At 41.9% G+C, this 10092-nt stretch overlaps 1 protein-coding gene across 6 annotated transcripts in view; it reads left to right on the top strand.

Moving 5' to 3' along the window:
• Nucleotides 1-10092, top strand: part of PCED1B (PC-esterase domain containing 1B) — a 166098-nt gene that overhangs the window by 507 nt on the left and 155499 nt on the right. Inside the window, exon 1 of one of the 6 annotated variants that reach the window (XM_010837522.1) lies at nt 8-80. The exons of the other annotated variants lie outside the window; for them this stretch is intronic. The gene's annotated coding sequence lies outside the window, so the exon portion shown is untranslated. Of the gene's footprint in view, nt 1-7; nt 81-10092 lie in introns of those variants that run through there. 6 annotated transcript variants of the gene reach the window in all.

Here is a 10092-nt window from a genome sequence, read left to right as displayed (position 1 = left end):
CCTGCCCCTCTGGGTCCGGGAGAGCGGCCGCGCGGCGGGGCGGGGGACCCACACCGGAGGCCGGGCTCGCGTACCCAGGGGTGAGGACGCGCTCGCGCACTGCTGCCAATCGCGTCGGCGAGCCCAGCCCTGACTCGCGGGCTGGTGGGGTCGAGGGAGGTTAAGGGACACGCCCAGCCCGGGAGCTAGAGGTCGCAGCCTTGAAGACCCACGTGTCGCGACCGCGGGGGTCGCGTTTTTCTCCCATCGAGTCCGCTGAGCTCCTCGACCTTTTATCGCTACCCTTCTTTGGGCGAAGGCCCGGGGGGCTCGCACAGCGCTAAGTACAGTGGGTTTGTAGGTTTGCAAAACAAACACCGAAGCCGGCTTCGGTCTCCACCCTCATAAGGGGGGCGGGGGGTAAGCAGAAAAATCCGGCGCGTTCCCTCCGGTGCAACAGGGTCTCCTACTGGGGGGAAGGAACCGCGGAAGCGCCGCGGGGACGCTGCGCACCTCCTGGGGAAGTTCGGTCCCTTTCCTAACTCAGGAGGAAGCATCAGGGTTCGTGCCCCATTCGCGAAGAAGCGCAGGAAAGAAGGGTTGGAGCCGACCTTCCGCCTGGAAGGCAAAGATAAGAGTATTAAGCTTAAAAGCAAAAAAAAATCCCAAAGCCAGCCGTTTTTGTTTTTGTTTTTTCAAAATGTGTTCGCGCGGGATAGAGACTGATCCCGGAAGGGGTGTCTGCCGAGGTTCTTCATCCTTTCCCAAGAGGCAAGCTAGGAAAGGTGCGAGACCGGGTGGACAAGGCCGGGCGAAGTGAGGGTGGAGCTGATGAGCTTTTCGATTAAAAATCCATTTTTGTTTAATTCGGAGATCAGTTTTAATGATGGGATTTGATTGAGCCAAATGACCCATTTATACATTATATCCGGATTTAAAGAACTGAATTACTTCCCTGACGAGATACTAACCAAAGCAGAAGGGACAGGGACATTGAAACGCACTAAATTGAGAAAGACAGTTGGGGGCAGGGCACATAACTTGTAATAGTACTTGAAAAATAGAAGCGATGACGTAGACGACCGACTCCTCGGCCCCGATACACACACACTTGAGCCACCTTGAATTTAGTGCGCGTTGGTCTCTACATTGTCAATGAATGGATTCATGTGATGGCACAGATCTGTTAGGCCAGTGCCAAGTGTAAATAGAATTGTGTGCATCATTAATGTAGCTAGGCTGTTTGTGGAATGAATCTGAAATAGCACCGGTAAATTGAGGTTTTTCAGGTGAGAGCAGCTTGATTCAGATTAGTTTTGGTTTTCTGAAAAGTCGAAGTTGATCATAATACAGTCTGAAATGCTTCAGGAAACATTTCTTACTGAAAGTTCCCAGGGGAAAGGCAGAGGTTGAGATTTTCTAAAGTTTAGGCCACGTTTCTTTGGGTTCTCAAAAAAAAAAAAAAAAAACTTAGTGTCCAGGGCTTCATTTTTACAGTTATAATGATTAGCACAGAGAAATAGATTAAAATTACCCAGAGGAACACTTTTTAAACGACTAATAGACGACCAGGTTTTTGCAGGATTTTACTAAATAACATCCTATTCAAAGGAAAAAAAATGAAGATGGGAGAAAGACCTATATTTCAAACAAAAATGGTTTAAAAAGAAAAGTAGCTTTTGAAAATGGAAGCAGAATGTTATGTTATTAGGGCTGCAGGCACATCTTAGAAACTTTGTGCAAAGATTACACAGCCTAAATAAACTAAATACACTCAAAATCCGAAGGCAAGTTTGTTTACCCATTTGAAGACCTGATTTTGGGGATTCTGCACATTTACCAAGAGGAAAAGAGTTTTGAAAAGGGTGGGTTTACTTGACTTGGTGAGTGAAAGCCAACAGTTGATCTTAATGATGGTGTAAGGTGGGACCTTACTTTGTGGCGGATAACAGTTTTATCTTTCTGGAATCCCTTCTTCTTCTACCAGATCCACCCTTTCCACTAGAAGGTATATTCCACAAGGGTGAAATGTTTTATGTTGAACACTGCTCTGTTCTTAGCTTCTAGAACTGTGCTTGCCGCTTACTTGTCTTTGAAGGAATTTTTGATAAATTAACTGGGGAATGAGGAACCTATCTTAGGCAGCGTGAATCTACTCATTGCCCTCCTGCTGTCTATACTTCAAATTCTTGTAAAGAGAGGGAAGGAGGAGCCCTGTGAACATTATTTGAGTCCCGGATCCAGTAGTGCCTGAAGGCCACTGCACAATTTTATTTCCCTTCTAATTACATTCTCTACCCACATCCCTTTTTCTTTTTCCTTTCTTATTCTTCCTCAATTATTTTGAGTTGCGTTTCATGTCACTTGAAACAAGAATCCTAGTATATATGATGGTAATAATAAACAAATAGGTATTGAGCTATTACTATGTGTCAGATATGACCTCTGTGTTTTACATGGGTTATTTCATTTACTGCTCACCAAAACCCTGTGATATTGTATAATCCTATAATTCAGATGGTAAACAACTGTGTTCCAAATTATTTGAAAATGGAATGGGACAAAATTAGCTTGAGGCTCCATTTGAAGGATTTAGATTAAACCAAAAGAGACATTTTTGACAGGGTGGTTCCAGCTTAGAATGGGTTGCCAAGACAGATGGTTGAGTTGCCTTCTTAGGAGTTTAAAATAGGACGGATAGATATTTCTCTGGTCTTTTCTACATGGCACAATCTATTAGTTTTTTTGTTTTTTGTATGTGTGTTTTTTGACCAGTAATGACTCCAGGATAGGAAAAAGTGGGTTGACATTTGATGGGATTCTGAATCTAGCCTGTGTGGTCCTTTGGCTGGGGTTGCCTGGGGGCAGGGATTTGAGTAAATGAAATCTCGGGGGTCTTCTAGCCCTGTGATTTCTAGAATTTCTCAGGTTGTAATCAAAGACCTATGGAATTAGAGCTAGGAGACAAAAAATTGTTATAGGGCTAATTTGATAATTTGGAGTCATTTTTACTAATCATGAATACTGTAATAGAACTTTATATGCTATGAGGGGCTTTCACATTCTGTATCTCATTTAATTCCAGCATACATCCTGTGATCAGGTATAATTGGGACACTAACCTAAAGTTGCCTCTTTTTTTTATTTCCTTGGTGATAACATGGTTAAGACTCTGTCTTCCAATCCAGGAGGTGTGGGTTTGATCACTGGTCAGGGAACTAAGGTCCCATATGCTGCCTGGTGTGGCCTAAAAATTAATAATAATAAAGTTACCTCTTTTTCTTTTTAACCTGAGAGGACTTTTGAGTGGTTTTCAGGGACAATTCACAAGAGTATCTAGCTCTGCAGGGGCCTGATTGTTGCAGGTGGAAGCTTTCTGCTGAAGGCACACTCTAGGGACAGCCCTCTTGGTAGGGATTTTGCAATGTGACTGCAGCTTAGGTCACAGAAAACACATAATGTTGCCCACCAGCTCTGCAAGTGCACTCTGCTCCACAACCTTTTGGCCTGCTCCAGTTGGTTTTTGTAAATTCGCCAAGATTTGTGACTGAACCAGATCTTGAACCCAGTACTGTGCTTTTGGCTGTATGCGGATTCAAACTCCAACCCCTGTGCTCTGAACTCCAGGTGGCATGGATCACCGTGTGGCTGGGTTCTTTGGAATCTCCCTAAGCTAGAAATGGGGCAGGGAATGGGGATGGAACATGCAGCAAGTACCCACATGCCCTCCCCAGGGAGAGCCCACAGTGGGGCAACTATTTAATCAATCACCACTTACCCATTTGCTCCTCCCTTTATTTTAGGGGGTGGGGGCTGAGGTGGGGACAGATTGCAAAGCATGTAGGATCTTACTTCCCCAACCAGGGATCAAACCCATGCCCCTTGCAGTGAAAGCACAGAGTCCCAACCACTGAACCACCAGTCCACCCCCCACCCCCATCTGTTCTTTCTATCGCCTGTCTTCACTGACATGGACTTGATAGAATTTTTGTTGTTGATGTTGCTTTTAATTTAGTTGAGATAAAATTTGCATAAGCAAAATTCATCATTTTGAACATTCGAAAATATACTGTTGCGTGTTTAACACTGTCTACTTCTAGAATAATTCCATTACTCCCGAGAGGAAGCCCTGGACCCAGTAAGCAGTCACTCCCATTTTCCTCCTCCCAGCCCTTGGCAACCACTCATTTACTTTCTGTCACCATGGATTTGCCTATTCTGAACATTTAACATAAATGGAATCATACAAGATGTGGCCTTTGTGTCTGGCTTCTTTCACTTAGCATACTGTTTTCAAGTTTGGATGAGGTATTATAGCTAAAGGTTGTAGAACCAGTTGGGATCATCCCTTTGAAAGTTGTACGTAGATGGTTTTCTTGCACTTGAGCTTAAACATTGGCCATCTGCTCCTGCCATTGTCAACCTTGAGACTCAAAGTTCTACTTATTCAGAGTCTTCAATTATAAGTGTCAAGTCCCTATGTGATTACAGAAAACCAGCAGGTTCCGAGTTGAGAAGATCTAAGTTCTAGTCCTGGGCAAAAATGCTTTCATCTCTCCATAAAACCTAAGAATCAATTAAGGATATGACAATTAATGATTTCTTAAGTTCCTTTTAACTTCAAAACGTGAATCTGATTTTCTGATCTGCTGTTGCCCAGGCCCCGGGAAGAGAGATGATTAGAACAGAGGTACTAACCAGTTAGAGCCCATCTGGGTTTAGTTCCTTCCTCTGGGTCAGTTATCACTGCAGTGGGTAGACACAAATTCCTCTTTTTCCCCAGTGATGTCAGTCTTATTGCTGTTTCAGGAAAAGTAACTGAGAGCAAGTTGCCTATAGTCAAGATATCACTTTAATATATTAAGTATTCAATCACAAAGGGGCAGATCATTTCTCAAAGGAAAAAGAAAGATGCCTCTTTAATGTCCAACAGGGATGTGGGTGAATAAATGATTGTGCATCCATCTGGCATTGTGCTATATTGTCATTAAAAATAATGTCCTGTGACATAACAAAAAATTACCAAAAATTGTTCTTCCACTTTTTACAAAAGAAAATACACATGTATATGAATTATCTGTATGTATAGAAGATCATCTGAAAGAATATATACTTATAACAGTGGTTTTAAAATTTTCATCTCTTATCTGCATTTTCTATTTCTCTGCAATGCTTTTGGGATAAGAAAAATTACAGTGAGAACTTACCATTGTTTCAAGTTATTTACGATTAAGTCATGTGCATCAGTATTTCTTCTTTGTGACTCTGACTTAATTTTTCAGCAACTCTAGTTTCCCTGGTGGCTCAGACAGAAAAGAATGTGCCTGTAATGCAGGATACCTAGGTTCAGTCTTTGGATTGGGAAGATCCACTGGAGGAAGAAATGGCAACCCACTCCAGTATTCTTGCCTGGAGAATCCCATAGACAGAGGAGCCTGGCAGGCTGCAGTCTATGGGGTCGCCAAGAGTTGGACACGACTGAGCGACTAACAGTTCAGTTTCAGAGAGCAAACTCTCTTCTAACTTCTCAGGCAGGAAGTGACTCTGATTTCCCCTGATTTGAGGTACTATAATTGCTGTCCCCTCTTAGCACAGCTGTCATTTGTCTGGCAGATATTTCCTGAGCATCTGCTAAGTGCTGGGTGCTGTCTGTTAATCTGAGAAGTTTAGCAATACATACAAGCTACTGTAGCTCACAGGTCACGTTAGGATTAGGCACATGTAGTCACTTACGTATTTCTTATTGGCCAGTCATTCCCATTCCCAGGTTTGCAGTTCTGCATTGGCAGCTGGGTTTTTTTACCATTAGTGCCACCTGGGAAGCCCATTTATAATCTTACTGGTAACTTTATTTCTGCTGAAAGAATAAATTCATTGTTGTGGGGGACCTGAAAAGGTTGCAAAAGGATGATTTTCTCTTTGTCATAATTATGTAACAAGAGAAATAGACTTTTTTTTTTCTTTTTTTTTTAATACTCTGAATTCTCAGCCTTAGGAATGAAATAAGCAGATGAAAATTTGCTTTATAAAACTGTCTTAAAGCCATGCATCTAGCATTATGGTTCCTTTTATGTTTTTGTTCATAAATGGTAGGTGCTCTAGTTTTCATTTGCTTATTATTAGCCTGAAGGGATCATATAATTGAATTCTTAAACGCTATTATATTTCTTAAAACTGGGGCTGATTTTATTTCTCTGAAAAATATGGATAATTTTTAACAAACTCAGTTTAGAGAACTACATGAAGTGTTCAGAATCCAATTTTATATCTTTTAAAAAACATGATTTCCTGTAGCAGTAATTAATTTATCATACCTTTGTAAAGGTGCTATATGATTATTCGAGGAACTATCTGATTGGAAACAGTCATTATTTGCTAGTCAACATTTACACAAAATAGAGTAAAATAAAATTGAAAGAATATAATAAACACTCTATTATATAACCAGCAAATACTTATTCAATTACTTTCAGCAAATACAAGGCCCTCTGTGGTGGATGCTCCATGAGTAATAATTGGCTCTGGAACTCTGACCTTTCAGTCTGTGCTAGTGAAAAAAAAAAAATCGAATTTAAATGGAGGAAGACAGAAGGACCTCTGGAAAGATCCAAGGAAGCGGGCTTGATAATAAGACCAAACATTCATTCTCAGTGTCTACCAGGCTTCTCATTTAATTTTACAAAGATCCTGCAAGATGACCAATAACATCCCCATCTTCTAAGGAGGGCAGTAGAGCTTAGCTGGTTTATATAACTTGCCCAAGATTACAAACCAGATCTCTCATCCAAGTTTGTCCCACTCTGATCTCATGCTCAACCATTACCTCTTATACTTCCTGTCAGGGAGTAGAATGGTCAGCCATAATTTAAATTCCTTTCAGCAAATATTGTTAGTTCTGGCCGCATTCCCAGACCCATGATATGGTTGGTCTCCTCTAGGAATGTGTAGTGTTATTAGAATAATTATAGGATATAAGACAGTATATAATTCAATTTCAAATTGCATATAACCAAGAGCTAAAATATTTGCAACAGAAAATATGTACTTTGGGCATTGAAAATTCCAGTACAAACAGAATTTTAGGTCTTACTCGTTTCTTCTAATTTTAAGTCAATCATTTCTTGGTTGACTAAGTAGCTGATTCAACAAACTGAATTGGATGCACACAAAAACATAATTTAGAAGAAATTATTTGAGTGGTCAGGGATGAAAATGATCTCTCAGAATTAAGCAATGATAGTATGAATCCTTGGAGAAGGAAATGGCAACCCACTTCAGTATTCTTGCCAGGGAAATCCCATGGACAGAAGAGCCTGGTGGGCTACAGTCCATGGGGTCACAAGAGTCGAACACAATTTAGTGACTAAACAACAACAATATGAGTCCTTCTGGCTCATTTTGTCCATGGCATTCATAATGGAGAATTATAAGCTAGAAAAGTAGTCTCTCTTTCCTGGCACATGTAAATGGTCTAAAACATCCTCTAACTGTATGCCAAATGACCATGTGTAAAAAGGGGTGGGGGAGCAATATGGTGAAATTGAGCATTGAATAAAGACTTGAATCCCTGGGTTCTTGTACCAGAACTTAACATTTATTAACTGTGTGGTCTTAGGGAACTCACCCAGTCTTTCAGATTCTCAGCCCTCCCAGTTGTGAAATGGAAATGCAGTACCCATGTATACTCTATTTGATTTCACAATGTTGATGGAGATGAGACATGTGAAAAGTGCTTTGGGAGCTCTAAAGCTGTAAAAGGGTATTAGAGTGTGTCCTGTTCGTGTGTTCTTCATCCTTATTGCCCTTGTGCCTTGGATGTGATCTGACACAGCACAGATGTTTAACAAATGTTTGTTGAACCTAGTGGAGCCGAAGCTAGGTTTATGTACAGAATAAACAGAGCTGGAGAGGTATCGCACCACAGTGGTGTTTGTACTAATTATGTGGCTCCCCTGAGCCGGGCTGTATCAGCACAGCAGGTCCTCATTCGGTCCTCGTCTGGAGAACCTGCTGTTGGCTCAGCCCTGCCTTACTCTCCATGGAACTCTCAGCTGCTGCAGATGGGAACGAACCACCAGTCTGCATGCCTGGGCCACCCAAAGCCCCGGGGGACTTGAAGCTGGCAGGTTACGGAGGGCATCCTGGGTGAAGACCTTTAGTTAGGAGAGATGACTGGCAATGTCAGTGACACACTGGAGAGTCCCCAGAGGGGTTCTGAACTATAGGGAAAAACAAAATTAAAAAAACAGTAATCATCACTCTCTCCAGAGAGCAGTTTTGATGTGCTGCTGCTTGCCTCCTGCATTGTGATAGAAATGCACGGTAGGAGACCAAGGAAGCTTTGTGTAGGAGAGGTGATGTGCAAATCTAAACAAGTTGCTGGAGGATGAGTCTGCTCACTGACATTTCCTCCTTTGGAGAAACAGCTAGATGATGGAAAAACAAGCTAGTGTGGCAGCTGTCCACATTTATCTCAAAGTGGAATTTTTCACTTATTCAATGATATTTATTAGAATTTATGGACATCTGAATTCCCTTTTCTGGGAAGGCACTGAGGACCTTGATTCTATTTTCATAAGCAGAATAACATTGATCTGATGGATATCATATGTGTTTGTTTGCTTGTCAGAGGATGAATTGGCTTGAATGGCATCTGACTCAATGGACATGAGTTTAAGCAATAGGGAGATGGGAAAGCACAGGGAAGCCAGGTGTGCTGGAGTTCATGGGGTTGCAAAGAGTTGGAAACAACTTACCGACTGAACAACAACAGGGTGTGTCTAGGAGGAAAGCTGAGTAGTGGCTTCTCCGGATAGACTACCTTGATAGTATCAACATACCCCAAGATGTTAGATTCACGCTTGATATTTTTTAATGCCCCAGAGCTAATTTGACATGTGGAGAATGGCTTATAACATAAGCCAAAAGAATACCTATCTATGAATTTAAAGCAAACATCAAGTGGATCAGAACTCTGCCTGTTAGAAAGCTTTGGGAAGCCAAGTTTATAATCACAAACAAATTTGCTGAGTGTGAAATAATACAGAAGAGTAGTTTGATGAGTTCAGTGTTGAGTGATACCAAATGATTATAGCATGACAAACCTCTTGCCATAAGAGAGGTATGTCTGTCAACAAGACCACACATTCAGGTTGGCTGGACCCAACACTGTCATCCCTGGGCAGGCTATTAAAGCCATTAATCAGCGAAATCTTCAATTACACAAGAAATACAGCGGCATCATGATGCTGCCCCAATCAGAAAATTACACTTTCTATTCAAGACGATCTCTTCCTCTTTCTTCAACAGTATAATAATAACAGAGTAGCAAAAGCAGAACAGCATCGTAAAGAAGGCAGAGTGGTGACGGTGCAGAAGAGAGGCAGATGGACAGAGAACACAGAACTCTTTTCAGAAAGAGTTCTCAGAAAGCTACAGAGCTACCTGGAAGAAAAAAAAAAAGTCAGTCTCCAGAAATAATCCTGAGAAGCAGACATTCTGCAGAACCTCAGTAAAACATAATGATACATCATGTATATTGAAAGTAAACTGAATAATTACACAAGCAGAAACTGAGGTCTGTCCAACAATTTTGAAGAAAAAAAGTTCCAGCAAAGACAGTTTGAGATAAGAATCGTGTAGCACAGAGAGGAGGATTAACAAAACGGGCAAAGTCCCCCAAATCAAAGAACAGACTAGGTCCTGTGTTCCCTTCTAGTCACTAACTGCCCGGTGATAACCACTCTCATGACTTCTGGATTTGTTCTGCCTGTTACGATACATTCAGTTCAGTTCAGTTCAGTTCAGTTCAGCTGCTCAGTCATGTCGTCTCTTTGCAACCCCGTGAATTGCAGCACTCCAGGCCTCCCTGTCCATCACCAACTCCCGGAGTTCACTCAAACTCACGTCCATCGAGTCAGTGATGCCATCCAGCCATCTCATCCTCTGTCGTCCCCTTCTCCTCCTGCCCCCAATCCCTCCCAGCATCAGAGTCTTTTCCAATGAGTCAACTCTTCGCATCAGGTGGCCAAAGTACTGGAGTTTCAGCTTTAGCATCATTCCTTCCAATGAACACCCAGGACTGATCTCCTTTAGGATGGACTGGTTGGATCT

The sequence above is a fragment of the Bison bison genome, unplaced genomic scaffold (genome assembly GCF_000754665.1).
Source record: "Bison bison bison isolate TAMUID 2011002044 unplaced genomic scaffold, Bison_UMD1.0 scf7180017864077, whole genome shotgun sequence".
Classification (NCBI taxonomy): Eukaryota; Metazoa; Chordata; class Mammalia; order Artiodactyla; family Bovidae; genus Bison; species Bison bison.
Note: the sequence above shows the minus strand (reverse complement) of the source record. Positions and strands in the feature narration are given on the sequence as shown.